We start from the raw sequence: 24,994 nt of genomic DNA, 5'->3' as shown, positions 1-24,994 counted from the left end.
CTACAGGATGGTGAGGACTGCAGTAAGCGGTGGAATGACGTCAAGGGCAGGGTCTGCAGCCTTGTGTCCAAATACCAGTGGGAGTCATCAGCCACGGGCGACAGCACCATGGATCCCTTGTCTTGAACCTGTGAAAGATTACAGCCAGCCAGGGGTCTATGGCGTGCCAAGGCCGCAGCCCTGGGTAGGGGTGCTCGCCTTACATGGCGTGTCCTCTTCCTCCTCTCTGCTCCCTGTGCTGCTCCTCTGCAGCTCTACATGTGGCAACATGGTGTTGTAAAGTGTGCTTGGGGAAGAAGTGTGCTATATGTACCCTTCTTGAGTGGATTGGGTGCACCTGTGGCTTAATTTATGGCATCTGTCTGCATTTACCTCCACCTTTTAAGGTATATTTTGGCAGTATTTCTACTTGTAATATGGCAGAAATACCATTTTGGATCTGGGTGGTGATTCTGACGGGAGAATTACAGCCAGGGTTGATTCAGCCATGTGTCGGTGGTAATTCCGCCAGGGCAAATTCCTCCAGCGTAATTACTACTTACTCATAATTCGGCAGTATATTAAGAGTGGCAGTATTTCTGTTACCACAAAAAGAAAGAAACCGGGTGTAAAATACTTGGCTAAACAGTCGCTCTCATATTTTACACCCGGTTTCTTTCTTTTTGTGATTTCATTGAGCCCAGGTGTCTCTGAGCTCTGCACAGTGTGCTCCTTGGAATATATTTATTTACTTTATTATATGTGTGGATCCAACAATTGTTTCAATTTTTCCTAATCCTGGTGATGCCCACCTCTCCAGTTTGCAGTATTTCTGTTACCGCCACATTTACTGTATACTCCCATAATCCTAATGACCCCCTTTATCTTTTAAAACACAACCTGTCTTTCACGCTCACTAGTAGTGGTCTTCGCCATGACCATTGGCCCCAGCCCCTTTACGTTATCCCAATTGTTTTTTTCCAGTCCAACTACCCATGGGCTTTGGACATGCCCAGTGCCCACAGCATTTGATCGTGGCCACTCTACATATTGCTTCAATAGGTTTCCTAAATGAGCCCACTAGCCATGGCTTTTAGCTGTGGCGATACCACTAGGTTTCTTTTGTGCACACTAGTCATTGCCTTCAGCCATTGCCAGTGGCCACAGCCTTTCGTCGTTGCCTCTTGACCTGTTGTCCCAATAGGTTTCGCTGGCGCCTGCTGACCATGACGTTTGGCTATGACCACGGCTTTCGGCCGTGTCCAATTTCCATGTTGCATAGTTTGGTTCCTTTAAGTAACCCAGTAGACATATCCTTTGGCCACACCCATTACCCCCCTACCCCAACCTCACTCTAGCTGTACAATTACACTTGTATTATCATTTAAAAGAAAAAAAACGTTTCACCATAACCACAGTTGGTGTACCCCTGATAGTAGCAATGTACTAGAAATAACTGCAGTGGTCTGTACACGCCCACTAACAACTGTAGTTATCCATAAAAAGGCACTCGTTATGTGCCACTCTCCTCTTGCCATGCTCCCCCATTCCCTCAAGTTTAATTTCCCCTTTATTTTCCCCTCCCTAGCCCTCTCCCTTCCCCCCATTTTGTATGACACACTTTCATTCCCGATCACTTTTTCTATTATAACAAAAACATTTGTGCTCTTAACTTGGCCCCAGCCGCCCCTCCTCCTCCCCCACCCCTGCAAGTACCCAATTTCTCACACTGTGCTGAAAGAACCGGTATGCCAGAGGTCTGGGAATGGCTAAGAGCTTACCTGTCCGGCTCCCAAGGGCCCAACAACTCTTTTCCCATAATAAACGGAGGACTCCGCCAAGGGCAAGTCGAACTGTTTATTAAATAAACCGACAGGGACCGTACGAGACAATCACAATTCTCCAGCAGTTCCAATTCCACAAGACTCGTTGTTACGCTCACCTGGTATCCACGGGGACGCCACCCAGCCCTGGTTGGATGATTTGCACGCTCAAACCCTCTCCCGGTCCCTTGGTAAGGCCTCTGGTTAAAGATGGATCTGCAATACAGGACAGCTGGATTCAATACCAGATTGTCTTTGTTTTTTCCCACCTCCCTTGGCCTTAACTCCTTCCTCCACCTTGGGCCTTCTTCTCACCTTAATATTGTAAAAGGTAGATTCTCCGTCCTGCTCCTCGTGGCAGGCGTGCGTAGATGTGGGGGGCGAGCAGCTACCAAGTTACTTCACTGGTGCAAACCCCCCTGTGGGAATCCAGGCCTGCTGCGACTCCCTAGGTTTGCTGTTTTACAGTCTTTATATGCAGTTTGAAGATGAGCATGGGCTGGTAGGCGAAAGCGCGGTGTGCACGATGCTGTCCGGTGAGTAATACGCGATGCACAGCGCTGTTTCGCCTTTTATGTTTCTAACCTATGTCCTTCTCTCCTTGCAGGTTGCGATGTTCCTTGCCGAGCGCCGTAATGTTCCAACGATGATACGGACCAGGAGATAAGTACCCAGGTAAGAATTGTGTGGCTTTCTTCGATCGGCAGGAAACGTGAGTAAACGCTTACTAATGCTGTCTTTCTTTCTCCTCTTTCCAGGTTATGGTATTCCAGGATGCATGGCGGATGATGGAGTTTGTACCTTCAGGTGAGTGGAACTGAAGTCAGCGATGTATTGAAGACATGATTTTGTTTCAGGTAAGTTTTGTAGTGTTCTTTCTCTCTCTGCAGATCCTTGGTTTCAGGTAAGCTGGCATCAAAGAACTGGACACAGTGAGCGTTACGCTGCCCACAGCAGAATAACGCGAAGCATGTTCTGCTGTTTGGGTGCGGTTTAAATATTCTCAGGTAAAGTAGTCCAGGTAAAATAGTCCCAGGCCTGCCACACCCAAAGTAGTCCAGTAAAATAGTCCCAGGCTTGCCACACCCAAAGGACTAGACCGCATAGCTCAGTTCCTTGTAACTGAGCTGTGTGTGTGTGCCTCCATGTTTGCTGAACCCCCCCCCCCCCAAGTTAAATAGTCCCAAGTAAATAGTCCCATTCTAATGCTGGTCTTCATGATGGTTATGAGCCTGGCGCCAAAGGTGCCAGGACTGACTCCAAGAGAGTCTTGGATGAGGTTTTAAGGCCTTTGACCTGGTCCTAACTGGAAGGCTGACTTGCCAGTGAGGGCCAGGGGTAAGGGTCATGACACTAGTTTCCCCGTTTTGATACCGATTGCGTCATCACCTGTGTCCTCCCCCAAAAAACCTATCCCTGGCTGCTATCGGGTGCTCAGAGTGGTACAACCTATATAGGGTCACTTTTGGTCTAATTCTACTGGACCGTCCATGTCAGGCGGCTGACCTTCCCCGTCCCCAATGAACTATCTTTTACATTGTTGCAGGGTTGTAGACTTACCATTGGCCCTGGTCCTCTGCCATCCACCCCAGTATTTCTGTCTCATAATTGGCTGGAACTGGTCTCCCCGGCCCTGGGAACTAGTTCTTTTCTCAGCCCTCTGAGCACCTATTTAAGGTGATGTCAAATGACTGTGTCCCAAATGTATCTGGTAGTAACACAACCTTTGCCTATGAGAGTGCGCTACACGTTGCAACATTTGTTTCACTTCTCGTCAGGGTTGCTGAGAACGGGCCGTTTTACCACAATGGGTGAATACTCATTGTCTAGTTTGGCCGCATCACTTGGTTGTGGACCACAAAATCAAGCTCTTCAGGTCTACATTTGAGGATTTATTCTGTTTTTCTGCAGCTGGACCCTTGTCATTTGAAACGTGGAATGCACTTGTTCATCTCTAACCTTGGCTGTGAGCTCGGTCTACCAGTTTAAGGCCTTCTGTAATTTTCATTAGACTTTTTTTTTTTTTTAACAAGTTTATTTTAAACCAGCAGCCCGGCAGGAGGTATTACAAGCATACATGACCGACAAAGTGATTTAGAGTCATTGTGAATAAGGACTATGGGATCATAGTCCAGAAGCCCCGGAAACTCCATCACCCCCACCTCCTGGGGTCTCCTGTTCAGGGCGTCTCCTGTTCAGGGCCTGCCCTGGCTTGTTGGAGTAGGCTCACCCGCGAGCGTTGCTGGGTTTGACTGGAGGGCTAGTTGGGCTAAACGAGGCTTGTAGGTCAGAGCTGGGAAGTTCATGTCACATTCTAACAGGGGCGTCCAAATGTCTATAAACCGATGAAGGAGACCTGCTTTAGCCTCAGTTACTTTTTCTGCTATTAGGATGTCCCATAAATTTATCCACCACAAAATCATAGAGGGGCCCTCAGTAGTCTTCCATGTGTGGGCAATCGTGATCCTTCCCGCCAGTAGAAACTGGTTCAGGAGTTAGCAGTTCTCCCTGACCATGGGTAGATCCCTGGGGCTGGTGCGCCTAATAAGACGATTTCCAGCTCTCGGGGGGGATGACTACTTCAGTGATGTCTTCTATGGTCAATAGGCATTGGTTCCAGAAAGTACATATGGACGGGCAGGTCCACCACATGTGGAAATAGGAGCCAGATTGGCTGCAAGGATCAAGGGATTGGTTGAACGTATGCAGGCGGGTTGGGGGGGGGGTAGTACCATCAGAGGAGTACCTTATGGGCACATTCCCGTTTGGTGATGCCAAAGGAGGAGTGCGTCCTGGACCATATGTCGACCCAGGATTGTTCTTCCAGAGGATGTCCTAGGTCTGTCTCCCACTGTGCCATATAGGGGAATCTAACACCAAGAATGTCATCCTGGAGTAGCTTGTAGACCCTACCCCTCTGCGGCAAATCTTGCAAGGTGAGTTCTAGAGGGGTAGGGGCTCGTGTGGCTGCTTGTCGGGTCTGGGGATGGGAGCACCAGTGCCATAACTGAATATAAGAATATCCGCTTCTGTTAGCTGAAAGTTCGATTTACATTGTTCAAAAGATCGGGGTACATTGTTTTCAAACAATTGTCAGAGGGATTCAAGCCCCCCAGTCGTCCAGTTCTTGAAGTGACCAGGGAAGGATCCAGGAGTAAAGGCTGGATTGTGTCAAATGGGGCAAGAGGGACTTAAGCCATGTGGGACCCCTTTATGTTTTGATGCCCAGTCCCATGATCTGAGGGTGTGCTTTGTGGAGGCCAAGGTCCCCGTCTAGGCCCGCCTCAACGGAGGTGGGATGTGTGGGAGGAGACGGAGGAGTACAGTAAGACGGGACTCCTCCAGTTCCACCCACGTTGGGGCCTCTGTGGTTCCGTCCCAGGCTTGGATATGCACTACTTGAGGCACCACGTGATATTTACCTAGGTCGGGAGCTGCAGACCCCCCAATCGGAAGCTGCTCGTCATAGCCTTTTGGCATATTCTTGCCTTTCGGCCCCTCCATGTAAATCAAAGCATTTTCTTCGGCATACGCCGCAGGGGGTGGGATTGGGATTTGGCAGGGAAGAGCATGCGTTGAGGAATCGTGGAAGAAGATTAATCTTGCAAGCGGTAATCCGCCCAATAAGAGATTTCCTGTGAGTTCCAGCGGGGAAGGTTCCCCTCCAGAGGGGGGGGGACGTTTGCAGAGTATACTTCTTTGGGATGAGCCGGAAACATGGAGCCCTAGGGATGGATTTCACACTCCAGCTGATCAGGCATAGGGGTTCCAGGTCTTTCGATTCCTCAGACTTTAGGCCTATTCCCAAGGCTGTTGATTTCTTATAGTTGATGCCAAACCCTGAGACCCTCCCAAATCTGTGAAGTTCCTGGAGAGCTGAAGTCAGGGAGGGACGGATATCTGTCGACGATAACAGAACATCAGCATAGAGCGAAATCTTGTGCTGAGAAGTGCCAAAAGGGAGGCCTTTGATACTTGGGTCTGTTTGAATTCGCTGGGCCAGGGGCTCTATGACTAAAGCGAATAGAAGAGGGGGAGAGGGGGCATCCATGTCTGTTCCACAAGTCAAGGGTATTGGATCTGAGTGGGTTTAATTGACTCGAAGAAGGGTTTTCGGGGACTGGTAATTGGCAAGGACCAATTTCCAGGAGTTCGGGCTAAAGAGAAATGCTTCTAGGGTGAGTCAGAGAAAGGACCAATCCACTTTGTCAAAGGCCTAAGTGGCGTCCAATGCCAGGAGGGCCAGTTTATGTGACTCTTGGTTTCAATGTCTCCTAAGTCCAAGGCTCTGCGGATGTTGTTGCCAGTTGCTCTATGCCGTTTAAATCCCGTCTGGCCCCGGTCGATCAGAGTGGGTAGGATTTGCCAGGATCTTGGAGTATATGTTGTCATCGATGTTCAATAAGGAGATGGGCTGTATGAAGCCTTATATATGGGGTCTTTGCCGGGTTTAAGTATGAGCACCGTTATGGATTCATGCATGGATAGGGTGATCATGCCAGTGGAACTAAATGAGTTGAAGAGGGCCACCAATAGGGGGCGACCCAGCTGGGGGCGGAACAGTTTAATAAAACCTTGTTGTGAACCCGTTGGGATCTGGGCCTCTAGGCTTCAGGGATTTAATGGCAACTTCCACCTCCTCACCTGTGATCGGGGCGTCCAATCCCTCTCTGTTAGGCTCATCAAGCTGCAGGCGGTTAGCTTCTTGTAGATATTTAGCCTGTTCTGTCTCATCTCGGGGCTTAGCAGATATCGTTTCAGCGAGGTGGGCTGCTGCTAGAGGTAGTTTATCTCGATCAGCGTATTGGATCTCGGCCTTATGGGTCGTGGAGGCCCAATATAGTGGTCTTCCTTTTCATTTTAGCCAGCTTCTCTACTAAGAGTGTGTTCGCTTTTTTACTTCCTGCATAACACCCTTGTTTGGATTTGGCCAGCAAGTGCGCAGTATCTTCTGCATAATGGGCCTCTAATTTCTTTCGGGCAAGCTGTAGAATTCGTTTGGTCCTTTGGGACCAGCCCTTTTTCACATGCTGGGCTTCGGCCCTCTGAACCTCCTCTTCTAGTGCTGTGCAGGCCTTTTGTTTACTTTTAAGGAATGCTGCCCCCTGTGCAATGAATTCCCCCCTCACCACCACTTTCATGGCATCCCAAGTGTTGGCTGGGGACGTGTCTGCCACTGGGTTCTTCTGGAAGAAGTTCTGTATTGTCTTTGCTATGGAGTCTCTCAGTGGCATCTCGTTCAGGATGTGGTTGTACAGGTTCCAGCGGCGTCTCAGAGGTGGATCGGGGATGTGGGCTTGTAGAGTCAATTTAACCGGGGCATGGTCTGATAGCACCTTCAGCTCCAAGGTAACATCTACGGGTTTGTGGGGAGGTCAGGATCAGATCAATTCGGGAGGATGTTCTGTGGACATATGAAAAGAAGTCTTTTTCGCCTGGGTGGAGCACTCTGCATGAGTCTACCACCCAAGTCTGCAAGAAATGGAGCAGTTTTGTGGCGAGTTTAACGTCTCGGTATGCTGGGTGGTTCGATTTGTCCCACAGGGGTCCGGGACCCCGTTAAAGTCAACTCTGATGATCACTTGGCCCTCAACAAAGGGAAGCAAGGAGTTGCCCAGAGTGTTGTAGAATGCCTCTTGACCTTAGTTGGGCGCACACACTGAAATGAGAGTAAAGCTGTCCGTACACTAAGCCTTTGACTGCAGTGAATCAAACATCTGGGCATAGTAAGGTCTCCAGGGCCTGGAACCGGACCTCCCTGGCAAAAATGGCTTGCCTCCCTTGTTAGTCCCATTAGAGGCAAAGTATTGGAGCGGGAAACATCTATTTTGGAGGCAAGCGAAATCCTGTGGCAACAGATGTGTTTCCTGTAGAAAGGTCACCGACCCAAGTCTTGGAGCCGCTTAAATGTTGCTTTCCGTTTCAAGGGGGAGTTCAGACCTTTTGTGTTAAACGAAATGAAGTTCTGCTTCTGGTGCGGTGGGGGGTCCTCTGGGATGTTAGTGTTATGCGAGTGAGGGGCAAGGGGCAGGGGTAGCTCAGTCTCCGTCCATGACCATTGTCGTTGTGTCTGCGCGGTGCTGCTGGGGTTTTAATTTGGGCTTCGAACATGAAGCCTTAACAGTGAACTTGTGGGAGGCAGACCCTTTTTTGTCGCTGACCTCCCTAGCTAATTGAAACATAATGGTCTGTGAGTCATTCCAAGGGCAGGTTGGTGGCATTCACCTTGGAGTTGGGCAAGTGCCGTGTGAAGCCTGCTACCGGTGTTGTGTAGCTCAGCGTTCCCGAGTGTTCCGGAGTCAGCTGGGCTGGCTATTTGAGATTGGAAGATCGGAGAAAGGAGGGCCAGCAAAACTGCAAGAGTCCCTCGCAATTTGTATTCCAAACTGGGGTCACTTTGCATTGCGGCCCTTCTGTACCCTCGTCCAGTTTGAGCGTTTGCTTTGGGGGGGGGGGCGAGTTGGGGAGGGGAGATTTTCTGGGGAAATCTTCCAGGTGGTTGGGCGAGGTATCTTCTGTACTTTCAGCACAAGTTGTGCTTTTTCCAGGTGCGGCAATAGGGTTTGAAAGAGATTGCTCACATATTCTGCAAGATTCTGGTCCGTGATTGAGGAGGGAACCCCCAGAATGCATAGGTTGTTCCGTCGGGCCCTGTTTTCAAGGTCTTCCTGTTTAAAATTCCAGAATCTCTTTCCTGCTTTTTAGAGTTTGGATCGAGCGTTGCAGCTCCAGGAGAGTAGTTGCGTGTTCTTGGGTTAGATCTTCTACTTCCCCCAGTCTCCGTTCCACCTCCACGACCCTCTGCTCCATCTGCTCCAATTTGGTGGTGAGCTCCATCATGCAAGATCTGAATTTGGCTTTGATGTCCGTAATAAAGGCTTGAATATCCCCTTTGGTTGCTGTAAGGGAGAATTCTCAGAAATTTGCTAATTCCCTCCACCTTAGAGACCACCAGCAACTTTGCTGAATTTTGAGGACTTGATTTCTTTACTAGGAGAGAGCAAGACCCCTTTTTCCCACTCTCTCATGTATTTTAATGTGATTTTGTTTTTTTTAACACTGTTTCTTTGAGTTATGGAGTCTGACAAATTACATAGGCATCATCTTTTACATTGTGTCACACAGCACCTTCTGTGCATTGACACGGGGAAGTCTTTCAGATTTCCCCAAGGTTTAAATACCTTCTATGAGATACACTACTGTTTCCCAGAACAGCAAAGTGAAATTGACTTTACTTAGATTTATAACTTTCTAGACCCAGCACACACTATCTTACAATAGGGTGCTGGAGGGCTTACTTAATATTCCCTTTGTCTAGCTTCTCATGTAACATTTTTTGTTACCCTTTCCTCGATGAATGGCTGGTGGCAGTGGTTTATTTTTAACTACCTTGGTGTGCATTTACCACGGGCTGTGTTTGCAGCTGCAGTAAAGCACCCCTGGGTGCCATTTTTGTCAAAATGGCCCTGGTCCTCTTTCTTCACCATTTCTTTGTGGAAAGGTCCTCCTTGAGATTTACTCTGCGCATCAAACCAGGTTTGGTCTCATTGTTCATTTTGCCTTTGGCAGGATTCACAAGTGAAGCCCGCCTCTGGCTCCAGGGTGTCGGGGGTGGGCAGAAAGTGAGAGAGGTGCCAGAAACTCCCTGTGCTTAGTCTCCTAGGAAACCCAAATGCAATCTGTGATTGTCTGGCTGGCTGACTGTCCAGCAAGGACAGCCACCCTGCTGGGGTGACTGATAGCTGGGCTGGAATGAATGGGAGAGAACTGAATAAAAGGTGAGGCTTTTGGCTTGGAAATCAGTCGACTACTGGACCGTTGGTTTGCCTGGTGAATCCCTGCTGGTGTGCTGAAACTCCAAATTACCTAGGCACCTTACAACCTGAATATCACTGTTACCAGGATGTCTTCCAAAAAGAACAAGCTAACCTTTTGCCCCCGCATAGACCCTATGATTGCCAAAAGACCTCGTAGCTGGAGCCCAAATTCCATGCAGCCAGATTTACGCCTTAACGGAGCAAGAAAACCAACATCTTAAAACTTACCTGAATCAGTATCTGGCAAATGGTTTTATCCTCCCCTCCAAGTCTCCTGCCTCCTCGCCCCTCCTCTTCATGACTAAGGAGGAGCAGGACTTGAGGACCTGTAAGGAGCAGGACTTGAGGACCTGTATTGATTACAGAGCAATCAACCAGATTACCGTGAAAAATCGATACCCATTGCCACTTATACCCGAGCTCCTGGATCAAGAGAAATATTCTCAGATTTACACCAAGTTGGATTTGCGAGGGGCCTACCATCTTGTGATAGTAAAAAAAGGAGACAAATGGAAGACGGCCTTTCGCACAAAGTATGGCCTCTACGAATACCAAGTCATGCCGTTTGGGTTATGTAACGCCCCTGCAGAGTTTCAATTCTTTATGTATGATGTACTCCGTGAGTTGTTGGACGTTTGCGCACTTGTCTACATAGATGACATTCTCATCTACTCCAATTCCAAGGAATTCCAAGGAAGAACATGTTGGTCATGTCCGAGCAGTTTTGGAGAAACTTCGACAACACCAATTATATGCCAAGCTGAAAAAATGTTTCTTCCATGTGACCGAAGTCGAATTTCTCGGTTTCATGCTCACACCGCAGGGAAGCATATGGACACACGGAAATTTGATGCAATTCTCCAGTGGCCCTCACCAACCTCCACGAAAGGAGTACAAATGTGTTCGGCTTTGCTAATCTCTAATTTACACCGGTAAAACAGGAATGGCTGTTAAAGGGAGACCGGTACACCATCGAAAACAATCTACCATATTTCCAAGGACGGTTATATATCCAGGACAAGAAACTGCAAACTTAAATCATTACAAACTACCATGATTCATTAGTGGAAGGACATCCTGGAATAGCCAAGACACAGGCTAAGGTAAAACAAAACTATTGGTGGCCCACTTGGAGAAAAGACCTGTAGTATTTGTTATAACCTGTAGTATCTGTGCACAGCACAAATCTCAGAAGCAAAACTCTGCTCGGTTACTACGTCCGTTAATGATTCCACCAGCACCTTGGCATACACTATCGATTGACTTTATAACGGATCTTCCTCCCTGCAATGGTTACAACACCATCTTAGTCATTGTGTATTTATTCTCCAAAATGGCCCATTTCATCCCTCTGAAAGAACTTCCAACTGCATCAACTCTCGCCACTGTGTTCTTGGAACAAATTGTCCAGTTACATAGATTTCCATCAATATTGATATCGGATCGTGGGACTCAATTTGTTTCCGCCTTTTGTGCGATTGCCAAACCTCCGGTTGTCCACTAGCCACCACCCTCCAACCGATGGACAAACCGAATGAACCAATCAGACGCTAGAACAATATTTAAGATGTATGCTTCAGCACTCCGAAGACTCCTGGAAAAACATACTTTGGGTAGCTGAGTATGCCTACAACAATTCGGTTCATACAAGCACTGGACAAACTCCATTCTATACTCTACACAGAAGACACCCACGGATATCAGTGTTTGATCCACCCGATACATTGGTAATGTCAGCAATAAAAACCTTGCACAAATCCATCACTCAAGTTCTTGAGGAAGCAACAGGACACTTGAATAAGGCCAAAGAAAGACAAGAACTGTTTGCTGACCGGCACCGAAAAAAAGCTCCCAATTACCAGATTGGAGATAAAGTCTGGTTAGCTTCTAGACACATACTTTGAAAGGACCACGGGCCTTCCGCCCCAGATATCTGGGCCCCTATACTATCAAGGCGATAATCAACCCTGCCGCCATGAAGTTGGAGTAACCGTCACACATGAAAATTTACCTGGTATTTCATGTCTCGCTCCTCAAACCCATGAAACCAAATGCACGGATTGATTCTCCGCCAGAGCCCGAATTACTAAATGGGGAACCTGAATATGAAGTTAAGTCTATCTTGGATTCCAAGGTGGTCTACGGTCCAAACTGTATTACCTAATAAACTGGAAAGGATACGGGCCTCAAGACCGAACCTGGGAACCCAGCGAATATGTTCATGCCCCTCGATTGGTTAGACAATTCCATCATAATAACCCCACCAAACCAGGGCCGGGACGAGGATCACCCTTGAGAGGGGCCTTGAGGGGGAGTGCTGTCATGGCCACTTGCCCAGGATCATAGGAGCGGCATCATCAAGTGGAGGGAGCAGGGGGCATCAAGGTTCACTCACGTTCCTTTGGGACGTTTATACATGGGGTGGGGGGGAGACCTGGTTGGACGCAGTTTAGCGCCAGGCTCATGGAAGAACATAAACAAGACATTTTCATTATGGGCAGAAGTGCTTGGACTGGAACAGGAACTCTTCTTTTTTTTTATTATGGGCAGGAATACTCTCATTTGTGTGTAACTAGTCCGGGTGTGGTCTCCATCTGCATGTGCACGTGCAACTTCTAGGAGTGGCATCCAGGACTGTGCTAGCGGGCGTGGCCTTAAGAGCTCCGCTATAAAAGCCAGCCCAACCACAAGGCACACGCTTCGTTATTCTGCACCTCCGTGCAGCATAACGCTCAGTCGCCTGGGATTCATCTTACCTGGAGAGATCTTGCCATCTTCATCCATACTTACCATCTGGAGGATCCTGCTCTCACCTGTACGCTTCTTCCTGACACCGCAGCTCACCTGCAAACATCTTGGAGCGCAGACGACTTCTTCCTGGCACCGCGGCTCACCTGCAAACATCTCGGAGTGCAGACTTCTTCTTCCTGGCACCACGGCTCACCTGCAAACATCTCGAACCGCAGACATCTTCCTGGCACAGCGGCTCACCTTGCAAACATCTAGGAGCGCAGACATCTTCCTTGCAAAGCGGCTCACCGGCAAACATCTCGGAACGCAGACAGCATCATCTAGGCACTGTGGCACGACGCACTTAATCCGAACTCGCAGCACCTGCAAAAGGCAAGGTTAGACACGTAACAGACATTGCATTAAGGGCTCACTGCCATTAAAACCTGCGTCTTCCCTAAAGCCATCACTCACCTGCTGCTGGACATCGCGGTCGCATCCATCTTCCGCTCAGTCGCGCTCCGTACCTCTACAGCCGTTGTTAGGCCGCATTTCCACCTATTTGGGAGAAAACAGAGAAACGTTCTTCAGTGAAAAACATTGAGAGCAATAACATCAAGACAAGAAGAAAGAGGGAAAAGACAAGAGACATTGAGAGAAAGCAGAAAGAGGGGAAAAGACATTGAGAGAAAGCAGAAAGAGGAACTTAGTCGCAGCTAGACTGGACGATTACTCAGGAATCAGTGAAGGAACGCGATTCCATCAACGAGTGCCCCTGCCAGAAGTAGCAGGACGGAGAGCTCATCATTCACACTTAAAAGTGAGCCTTATGGGCCGGTATGTGCCCACAGAAATCTCACCTTGGGCCGAAGGGGTTGGGCGATACCGCAGTCACCTATCGGCGCATTCACATTTTCCCATATCCACGCAGGAGCAGTGCCACCGATTGTCGCTGCCCATAGCTGATCTGCAGGGGATGAAACCAGAAGGGGGTGGTCTAACTCCACGGAGGGCTGCAACCGTGCCCCAACGCCTCCGCAGAGACCAGGCGAGCGTAACACCCACTCCTTCATGCATTTGATTGTGTGTGCGTGCGTGTGTGTGTGTGTGTGTGTGTGTGTGTGTGTGTGTGTGTGTGTGTGTGTGTGTGTGTGTGTGTGTGTGTGTGTGTGTGTGTGTGTGTGTGTGTGCTTGTGCGTGCTTGTGCTTGTGCTTGCTTTGCTTCCTACTACTCTTTCCATCCTTCCTCTGTGTACACTTGGCCATACACAAGCATCTGTGGTCTCTCCCAACATCCTGGTTCTCCTCCTATCTCCTTGAACCCCCCCCCCCTTTGAGCACGGTAGTTTCTTTAGTGTTATTGTTTTTGTCTCACCTTTCTGCGTGCCATCAGTTATGTATTGTATAGCTTGGTCTAACTGCCAGTAATTGTTCATATCAAGAGTTTTATAGGGGAATGTTGTTTGAAACATTCATCTAAATGTTGCGGTTTTCCCTTGGAATCTTCCTTGCGTTGTAAACATGGATAGATACATGAGGCATTGGGCTCTTGCTGCTGGTATTACAGTTACTATGAAGGTTCTGGAGGCACTTATGGCATAAGGGATTAGTGAGCAGACATAGCAGCTCTCCCCAGTGGTTTCTTTACCTACTTTGGTCATGTGTGTGTACCACATATTGTTGGACACTCAAGCAGTGTAAATGAGATGTAGGTCCACCCCCCCCCCCATGTCTGTATCAGCACTGCGCTTACCTCTCCTTACCATGCTTACAGTGCTCCCCTTGTGAAAACAAAGAAATAATATGAGGCTGGGTAGCCCAAAAAGGAAATACACCAAACACAGGTTACAAAGGAGCATACAATGGTCTTTATTTTATGCTAAACAGTTACAAAAAAGTCAGACAAATCAGATAGCTATCGGCCCTCAGTACAACACAGCAAACTCCAGCGTGGTTCGGTGTGCTCAGTGAGTGGGGATATTCATTGAAACAGTCAGGCTTTTATACAATTTTCAGCCTGCTGTCCAGCCCTACTGCGGGTTAACTATTCCATAAATACATTACTGATCTAAGGTTTGTGCCAGGTTCGCTTCTAATTTGTTCGCCTATATGTATCTAGTTCATCTTTGGTTTACACATCAACAAGTCAAAATGGCAACAGTGTATTCTCTAGGTTTAACATTAAGCCTTAGGACATAGTTTATACAATGTAGTTAAACAGGCGTTCCCATTCTGTTATTCAAACAAAATTGCAGTTAATAATGTTCATAGATCAGTTTCGTTGACCCAGGTAATCCATTACACACAGGTCAGCAAAGGACAAGGTCTCAGTTCATGACCCTAACAAGTGGCCTGCAGGCAAGTTACATATTAGCTGTACACAGGGGTCATGACGGCCGTGTTCTATTCTGAATGACATTGTCCACCATTTCAACTCACAGGGTGACTTTACAGGCGGAGAGAGAACCTAAAATGGCGGTTTACATTGATTCTAGGGTCAGGACCTTGCAACACAAATTTCTTCACAAGTAGCTTGTTAGCAGCTTGGCGTAGGCCAATATACATATATTCATAGCAATAGAAGGCACAATATAATTTCCAGTTTGACACCCTGTCCACCTGACATGATCGTTCCACTTGCTGGAGTCAGGGTAATGTTAGTAGAGGATACAGCGGTTTCACTAGACACAATGTATTCATCAGAAGAGGAATGCAAAATCCCCACTTGGAAATAAGAGGCAAGCCAAGATGAGCATGTTTTTAATGACCCATTCATTTACCTGTGCTGCTTGGAACCTTGTGCAATTTGAAGAGATCGGTTGCCCGCCTGAAATGCGCAAAAACTGTGCATTATTGTTAGTGTTGTATTAGTTCAAGTACAATAGTACAATTAGTACAATATTGCTGAGGTGATGAGGGAGTGGAGAGGGACAGAGGAGTGGGAGGGAAAGTGAGGTGTTAGTGGAGGTAGAAGCGGAAGTAAGAGGGAAGGCTAGAAGGTGTGAGGAAGAAGAGAGGAAAGAATAAGATTAGTTAAGAGCCAGAGGTGGGGTAGAAGGGAGAAGAGAGGATGGAGAGGGTAAGGAAGTGCAGGAGTAAGAGGTTAGGCATGAGGCAGGGGAGAGGTAGGAGAGGAAGGAAAAGGTGTTAGGGAGGGGAATGGAAAAGATAAGATTTTATAGAAGAGTGAAAGGAAGGGTAGGATGAAGAAGAGCGCATGTGGAGGGGGAGGCGGTTCCAGTGGAAGGGAGTGAGGAGTTGGAAAGAGCGGGAGGGGGCACAGGGTGGTGGTGGTGGTGGAGGAGGAGAGAGTAGGAAAAGATTTGCAGAGCGGAGAGTACGAGAAGGGGTATGGAAAGTAAGAAGGGAGGAAAGGTGGGGGTGGGAGGGCAAGACCATAGAGGGATTTGAAGACAAGACAGAGGAACTTGAATTTGAGCTGGGACTGAAAAGAGCCAACCTAGAGAGAGAGGTGAGAGAAGAGGAGATGGAGTCAAGAGGTGAGAGAAGGAAGAGGGAGTGGATGGCAGAGTGGCAGACAGATTTGTTGTGGGGAGAGGTGAGAGGGGAGTCCAAAGAAAAGGGAGGAACAGTAGAAAAGTCTGGAGAAGATAAGGGAGGTAATTAAGAGTTTAGTGGCATGAAAGGTTAGGAGGGGTCGAATTTTACAAATGTTGTAAAGGTGAAAGCTGTAACAAGGGGGTTGTCCTACCCTTTGTGAATCTAAGGGGTGTACAAAGGAAATTAGATGAACACTGATTTGTGTTGACCCTAATGGGAGCACATGTCATTCAGGGCAACCATTAAACACAATAACATACTTGCTGATGCTAAACACATAACTCAAACAGTACATAAAACACATTTTTAATTTTTCATTTGACTTTGTATTGTAAGCTTTTTACTTTTTTGTGCAATAGTTCAAGGGTTACTTTACATAACAATCCATGATGTCATGAAATCACATACATAGTTGAAAATTCGCTGAAGAATAATATTTGTGAATGACATGGGATGTGGATTAGTAATTTGTGCATGTGACCAACATCTTGAAAATACAGTGTCCCATGTCATTGGAAAGGAAGAGCACACTATGGAAGTGTGAATGAAGGAGACGGTAAGTCTTGGTCTCTTTTGTAAGCTTTTTACTTTTTTGTGCAATAGTTCAAGGGTTAGTTTACATAACAATCCACTGTATTTTCAAGATGTTTGAGTTATGTGTTTAGCATCAGCAAGTATGTTATTGTGTTTAATGGTTGCCCAGAATGACATGTGCTCCCATTAGGGTCAACCCAAATCAGTGTACATCTAATTTCCTTTGTACACCCCTTAGATTCACAGAGGGTAGGACAACCCCCTTGTTACAGCCTCTCCAGCCCTCCAGTCCTTCCCGCTTCAGGGCAGCCTCTTTTCGTTGTACTATGTCATGATATAGCACTAGCTATAATAGAGGCCCTACAAACTACTTCTTTTTGTAAAGGTCCCTCTGACCGAATATAAGGTCAGACTTCAGCCGGGCAAAAGAGACCAAGACTTACCGTCTCCTTCATTCACACTTCCATAGTGTGCTCTTCCTTTCCAATGACATGGGACACTGTATTTTCAAGATGTTGGTCACATGCACAAATTACTGATCCACATCCCATGTCATTCACAAATATTATTCTTCAGCGAATTTTCAACTATGTATGTGATTTCGTGACATCATGGATTGTTATGTAAAGTAACCCTTGAACTATTGCACAAAAAAGTAAAAAGCTTACAATACAAAGTCAAATGAAAAATTAAAAATTCGTTTTATGTACTGTTTGAGTTATGTGTTTAGCATCAGCAAGTATGTTATTGTGTTTAATGGTTGCCCAGAATGACATGTGCTCCCATTAGGGTCAACACAAATCGGTGTACATCTAATTTCCTTTGTACACCCCTTAGATTCACAGAGTGTAGGACAACCCCCTTGTTACAGCCTCTCCAGCCCTTCCCGCTTCAGGGCAGCCTCTTTTTGTTGTACTAAAGGTGAAAGCGACAAGACTTGGCAGTGAGAGAAATGTGGTGGGATAGAGAGAGGTGAGGGTCAATATGAAGACCAAGGTTACAGGCATGGGGAGAGGGGGAAGAGCGTGAAGGGGGGAGGGGAGGGAGGAGGAAGAGTATTGGCAGGGAAGAAAAGGAGTTCAGTTTTATCAACATTAAGAGTAAGAAAGTGAGAGGACATCCAGGATTTAATAGCAGAAAGGCAAGAAGAGAGTTTATCATGAATGTCAGGAGTAAAGGAGAAGGAGAGGAAAATCTGGATATCATCAGCATAGAAGTGGTGCGAGATACCAAAGGAGGAGATGATAGGAGCTAAGAAGGAAGTATAGAGTGAGAAAAGGAAGGGGCCAAGGACAGAACCTTGGGGGACTCCATGGTTGAGAGGATATGTGGAGAGGTGGAGTCACCGCAGGAAACAGAGATGGTGCGTTTAGAGAGATACGAGGAGAGCCAGTTGAGGACATTGTCTTGGAGGCCAAATGAGGAGAGGGAGTTGAGGAGAAGAGGATGGTCAACAGTTTTAAAAGCAGCGGAGAGATCAAGGAGAATAAGTATGGAGGATTGCTTAGAGTAGCAAGCAGAAAGGACAGAGTTAAGAACAGAGATGAGGGCATATTCAGTGGAGTGTAGAGGGTGGAAGCAGGATTGGGTAGGGGGAAGGAGGGAGTGGTTAGAGATGTAGGAAGAGAGTTGAGAATAGACAATGCGTTCGAGAAGTTTGGAGAGGAAAGGTAGGAGAGATGGGGCGATAATTGAAAGCAAGATGGTGATTAGCAGAAGGTCTTTTGAGAATAGGGATGATAGTCGCGTGCTTAAAAGGAGTAGGACATTTGGAAGTCAAGAGGCAGATGAAGAAGGAGGTGAGATAGGGTACAAGGAGGGGGTCGATTTTAGGGCTCAGGGGGGTTGGAATGGGGTCAGCGGGAGAGGCAGTAGGATGAGTATTGGTTAGAAGGAAGGTAACTTCAGAATGAGTGACACGAGAGAAAGAAGACATAGAAGTAGGAGGGGGAGGAGAGGATCGATTGGCAGAGATTTAGGACTTTGTTAGAAAAGGAGGCAAGGTCAGTAGCGGGGAGAGGCGATGGAAGGATCAGGGGTAGCTGGAGAGAGAAGTTGGGCTAAAGTTTGAAAGATGCGGTGAGGGTTGGAGGATTGAGACTGGAGAAGGTCAAAGAAGTAGGTGCGTTTAGCGGAGTTGAGTCAGGAGTCATAGAGGGTATGATAGGAGAAGTATGCAGATTGGCAGATTGGTTGGAGGGGGTAGGGTGTTTGAGCCATTGATGTTCAAGGCGCCTAAGGAGGTGGCACATAGATGAGAGGCGAGATGAAAGCCAAGGTTGAGCAGGTCGGCGAGAAGGGCGAAATGAGGAGAGGGGGTAAAGATCGAGACTAGAAGAAAGAGTAAGTTAAGGAGGAGACATCCGAGGCAGATGGAGAGGAGAAGTGGGAGGGGGGGGGGAAAGAGAGGAGGGATGCAAGGAATAGAGAGGGGTTAAAGCTGCGTATCTCATGCCAGAAGAAGCAGGTGGAGGATGGAGGGGGAGGAGGAGAAGGGTAAGGGGGGGGAGGGAAAATGAAAGTAAAGCGTGATCAGATAGGTAGTTGGGAAATAGGAGAGGCGGTGAAAGAGGAGGTAAATATGAGGTCAATAGTAGAGCCAGATTGGTGGTTAGGAAGAGAGGGGAGGGAAGAGAGGAGGTAAGAGTCAAGGATGGAGAAGAGTGGAGAGGAGGGAGGGTTAGAAGAGAGATGGAGATTAAAGTCGCCAAGTACAAGTAGTGGGGTGGGGCTGGGGGAAATGAGGTTTAGGAGATGGTCAATATCTTCATAGAAGTAGCCGACTGGGCCAGGAGGGCGGTAGATGTTTAGGAAAGAGATAGCGTGAGGAGAATTAAAGATTTTGAACATGAATTCAAAGGAAGGGAGAGTAGGTAGAGAAGTAGGAGAGGGAGAAGAGGTGAAGTGTGGCCGAAAGAGAAGGCCTAGACCACCTCTGCGGCCAGAGGGTCGAGGGATATGTTCAAAAGAAGAAGAGGTGGTGAAGGAAGCAGGTACAGGGGTGTTGTGGGGAGGGATCCAGGTTTCTGTGATACAGAGGAATTGGAGGTTAAGGCATAAGAAAAGGTCAAGGACAGCAGTAGTTTTGTTACAAATCGACCTGGTGTTCCAGAGGGCGACGTCAGTGGCATTGGTGGTGCTATTGAAATGAGGGTGCGGCGATGGAATGAGGCATTGGGGAGTGGGGTAGAGTGGATATGGGAAGGGGGGGGGATTGAAAGAGGAGATGGCCATGAGGAGAAGGCAGAGTATTGTGAGGGAGGAGAGGGGAGAGAGGGAGGGAAGGGGAATGGGGCGGGCCTGAGAGAGGGAAAAAAGCATAACAAGGAGTAAGATGAGAAGTTGATCAGTGGGTCGTGAAGCTGCTATGGGAATATTTCTGGGAAGGAGGATGGTAGGTGGGGGAGGAGATAGGGTGCAGGGAGGAGGGGTTGAGGTAGGGGAAAGGCTCTGAATGCAGTAGCATACCGGGGAGATTAGACCGAGGCGGTGGGAATACGCTCTGGAGTGGGCCGATGGAGGGGAGAGCCCAGGCACCGTTGGTGATGAGGCGCTGGGTGAAGTTAGTGGGAACTTGCCCACCACTGTGGGGGCAATGGTAGAGCAGCCAATTGCAGTGGGAGATTTGTCTCGATGATGGTGTACAGCGTCACTGAGGTGGGATGTTGGGAGTGAGCGGAGGGAGCAGTATCGAGTGCAGCCAGTTGCAGTGGGAACTGTGACTCGATGTTGGTTTGCATTGACACTGAGGTAGGATGCTGGGAATGAGAGGAGGGAGTGGGATCAGATGCCCTGAGGAGGATGATGCAGGGCTGAGGCATGTGTAGGGAACAGGAAGATGAAGAAGGGCCGGGTGGAAAAGTCCGGTCCGTGAAGGCAGAGCCGGATACCCAAGGAGTAGGTTGGAGGAGGAAAGGCGGGAGGATTAGCTCAGTCAGTCCAGGGTTGATGGCGAAAGCTACAATAGACAGCTGAGGAGGGCAGTTAATTAGAACTCGGGTTGAGAGAAGCTGGGACTGCCCATGAAGTCTTGGAATGGCGGTAGCCTCGGCAGGCTGACGTGGACGTCAGGCAGAGCGTGACTGATGGGCGACGTGAGCCCTCGGGACAAGGGTGGTTGAAGTGGCCCACGCGGTCGAGGTGGGTGGTAGACGTGAAGAGTAAAGGTGGAGGGCAGCTAAGTAGATCTAAGTAGGTGGCGCAAGCTCAAGAGCAGTTGGGGCAGCCCAAGCAGTCCTGGAGACCAGCAGGTAGAAATGGAAGGCAGCCAAGTGGAACTGCTTTGGTGGCAGGAGCTCTGAGGACGAGGGTGGCAGCAGCAAGTGCAGTCCTGCAGGGAAGTAGCAGCTGCAGATGGGGCGGTAGCTGTGAGAAGTAGAGGTGGAGGGCAGCCCAAGTAGTACCGAGTAGGTGGCGAGAGCTCAAGAACAGTTGGGGCGGCCCAGGCAGTCCTGAAGACCAGCAGGAAGAGGTGGAGTGCAGCCCAAGTGGAACTGCTATGGTAGCAGGAGCTCTCAAGATGAGAGTGGCAGTAGTAGTCAGGGCAGTCCTGGAGGGTGGTAGCAGCTGTAGTTGAGTGAGGTGAGGCTGAGATGGGGGCTGCGCGTGTAGTCCACTGGCAGTGGCCGAAAGAGTCCTGGAAAGCTGGAATCCTATAGTCCAGGAGACCAGCAGGTAGAGGTGGAGGGCAGCCCAAGTGGAACTGCTAAGGTGGTAGGAGATCTTAGATGCTGGTGAAGGAGCAGGCGCGCAGGCCATGTCACACAGAAGCCAGCATAGGGTAGAAAACTGGGTCCGATCCAGAAAAATGGCAGTCACTGGGCGCGCAGATAACAAGCAGGCCTCATCCACCTGTCACAAAAAATACTGCAATGCAGGACAAAGTGACAGTAGGGCAAAAGGATTAAGTACTTATCCCCAAATTGCAAGCCAGTGATAGGATCGATGGTAGCTGGCCCTTGGCAGGTGTGGGCTGCTGCGATGTAGCAAAAGCAGCAGGAAGGAGGTTTTATCCACAACACTGTAAGGTCAATGAGCACCGGGGGTGGGCTGTGCAGGCATAATTCAGATCACAAAGGGGTCTTCCAGATGTCACATGGGGGGGGGGGAGCAATGCACCTTGGCAGGTGTGGGCTGCTGCGATGTAGCAAAAGCAGCAGGATGGCGGCTTTACCCATAACACTGTAAAGTCAATGAGCACCGGGGGCGGGCTGTGCAGGCACAATTATATCAAAAAGGAGCCTCCCAGATGTGTCACAGGGGGAGGTGTGGGGGGGTGGCAATCATGCACCAGAGTTTCACTTACCGGCAATCCCAGTGCCCTGCAACGAGTCTGCCCGTTAAAACCAAAATCCTGCCGTGTCCTCAATCCAAAATGTTAGTGCAGGAGTTCGGTGAGGTTTAGTGCGCACTGTCACAGTCAAATGTCAATGCAAGTTCGCCGAGGTTCGGTGCGCCACAGAGCACACTGCACTCTGCGAAAGATATGAGTGGGGCGCAAGTCAGACCGTTATCTGCGGGGTCCACTATGCGTCGCAGATGCCACCAGTCTCCAGGTACCTCGATGTCTGTAGTTCATGCACCAACATCCGCAGATCCGGGGTAAAGTCCTGTGGTCGCAACTCTCAGCAAAAATAAATGAGCCAGGCTACTCGGGCACAGTTTGTAAGCACACCATAGTCAGTAGTGGATGAGGAGAAAGTGCCTTGGTAGTGAGAGCCAGGACGAGGACGCCATGTTGCCGACGGCAGGCGGGAAAGAGTAGAAACGGCAATCTGATATGAAGAGGCTGAAACACGGGTGTCCAGAGAAGCGCAAGGCTTAGAGGAATAAAATAGGTAGGTTTGCAAGTGAAAATTGAAGATTATAAAGTCCTCAGCAGGGGTCATTCAGCCTGAAGGAACGGAGACGTCGGATCAGGCATCCAATGCTTGGCGCCCCCTGGTGGTGAAAGACGGTTTTCCATACCGGCTTGACGGCTTGCTCAGTCACTTCTTGACAGTGTGCGGTCCCCGGAACCTGGGTACGTCCCAACATTGGGTGAACGTTCTCAGGAGAACCTTGCCTCCTTGGTATACAAATGGGGGGTGGGTGGGTTTAAGTTTATTCTCTGGGTTATTGACGATGTTGCTTTGTCTGCCAACTTCAGACCACTCCTGGTGTCGAATCTGGCAAGAGATGAGAGACACTAGCAATCAGTCACACATTCATACATTTCCTGACCCAATACATTTGCAGAGTTCTGCGTATCTTTCACTGCTTTAGTGGGAGGAGCCAGGGGGAGTTGCATGCGCCATCCTGTTTCCACCTCGTGTGGGGTTAAATGGTGGTCGGACCCAGGCTTGTTGCGCAATGCGAACAGGGCTAGGGGCAGACAGCGCAGCCAATTCTTGTTGAGGCTCTTTTTAGTCTTGGCTATGGCTTCCTTAAGCAGGCCATTGAGGCATTTACACATCCCGTTCGCTTGTGGGTGATGAGCACAGGAGAATTCTTTTTGGATGCCCAGCAATGTTGTAATATGTTGGAACATCTCATTGGTGAAGTGAGGGCTATTGTCAGACCGCAGGACCTCACACACGCTCCAACGTGGGAACACTTCCCAGACCAGAATTTACACCGCTCTGATGGCATCCGGGTGAGAACAAGGCCGGCCTCAATCCAACAGGAAAATTGACACACAAGCACGCTCATGTAGCAGTATCCTTGGGATATTTCGATCATGTCGAAGTGGAGGTTTTGGAATGGACCAACTGGGCAAGATATGGCTCCTCTCAAAACTTTCAATGTATGTCCTGAAGTAAACTGCTTGCTAGCGAGTTATTCATGAATTAGGCCAGGTGTTCTGCCAAGTTAGTTTCTCCAATATGGGCAGCAAGCACCTCCTTCCCTGTATGTGTTGGATAATGTAGCTGTGCCAGTGCTGTGTGCAATAATGAGTGGCATAACCACTTTCCCTGTGTTTGCTGCCATAGAGCATCGGTCAGAGCTACTATACCTTGCCTCCTAAGCCACAGGTCCTTCTCCACCCTCGGTGCAGCTCCATGATGTGTGTTGCTGGTAATATATTGTACCCCTCCTTGAGTATTATTGTCCTTGCATAATCACATGCGTGTGATGAAGCCTCAATTTCTATAAGGTCCCCAAAATATGCAGCACATTTTGCTTCCCCTCTTGTGTGTGCTTGGCATTTCACTATTGATTATCTCCAGCATTGGATCTTTGATGGATTCACATGCTACGAATATTACTCGTCATCAGGCTGGGAAACCCCGGTAACTTGAACTTAGTTGTTTTCCTATGGAAAAAACGTTGACACCTTGAATGCCCCATCGTCGTCGTGGGTACTTTCGGCAGCACCAATCGTGTCTCCATTTCATCTGAATCTGATCTGCCTGCCGGTGTTCTTCCTGAACCCACAGTCTGAGGCAGAGAGGGTCCTACATTCCTTGGACCTCATGAGTTTTCCCAAGTTTTTTCTCTCTCTCAGAGGAAATCTTTTAGGAAGTCTGAGGCATTGTTTGTTGTTTTTTTAGGGGTTCTTTTCCCGGCTCGCGGGCTTCGATTTGATTTGGACGTACGAGTAATTAAAGTTGCTCACCGTAGTACTCCTAGTCCCCTTTTCCCCCATACGTCCCACCCACCTTCCCCCCACTAGTATGCCAATGGGTAATAAGTGTAGGCAGGTATCTAAGCATCTGATTTGTTCAAGGGGGACTGAAATGCGGCCCCGCACGCTATACTAAATCTAATTTTTCGCTGCCAACGGTTCCGGTACCGTCCCCATGTTGAAAAATGCCTACAAGGATGGAAGAAAGGTGACTAGGAGTACTCTAGTCACTACAGTGGTTAACTTTAACTTTTAACTATTACGGGATAGAATACTGCCAGACCCCTCCCGGAAATTGAGTCAACGCTTGATGCCCAAGTTGTTTTGTACCTGGTCCGGTTCCATCCAACAGATTTTGTTGTGCGTTGCTCAGACATTTAGACTTTTTTTTCTCTGGGGAAATGATTGAGGGTGGGCTGAAAAGTGTTTTTTTGCTTTCTTAATATATTTTGGTTTTTAAATGAATCATGGCGGGTTGGGCCGGGGTGTGGGTTCTAAACTTTTTGTTTGTGAAATATTTTCCAAATCTGTCATGCAAGTTTAAAGTTAGTAGCAATTCAATTTTTGGGTTTCCTATGAAACTTGATACACAACGCTCTATATAATAGAGGTAACATACAGTATTTAAAAAATAAATGTTTATAAGTACTTATCTTAACTAATAGAGATCTATATGTGTAACATAATACATGCATATATTATCAGTGTAATGTATGTTTCGATGGAGTGGACTAATTGTACCTTTGTGTCCACCTACTACACCTTCCAGAGTTATGTTTTGTCTCCCTGCCATGCTGCTTACTTGTAAGAGAGTGTTGACTTCCCTTTTTGGCTTGGTGGTTCCCCAAATCCCCATAGGGTTACTGGTTGTATAACCCTCCCCACGGGGTTGTACAAAAACTGCCTTAACTATGCTGGCCTTTGTACTGCAATACATGGTGTTT

General features: G+C 48.2%; 1 protein-coding gene across 1 annotated transcript in view; it reads left to right on the top strand.

The window, feature by feature from the left end:
• The window catches only part of PITRM1 (pitrilysin metallopeptidase 1), a 1,609,076-nt gene that overhangs the window by 822,872 nt on the left and 761,210 nt on the right, over nt 1-24,994 (top strand). The window lies entirely within an intron of this gene.

The sequence above is a fragment of the Ambystoma mexicanum genome, chromosome 2q, assembly GCF_040938575.1.
Source record: "Ambystoma mexicanum isolate Mex_15411 chromosome 2q, UKY_AmexF1_1, whole genome shotgun sequence".
Taxonomy (NCBI): domain Eukaryota; kingdom Metazoa; phylum Chordata; class Amphibia; order Caudata; family Ambystomatidae; genus Ambystoma; species Ambystoma mexicanum.
Note: the sequence above shows the minus strand (reverse complement) of the source record. Positions and strands in the feature narration are given on the sequence as shown.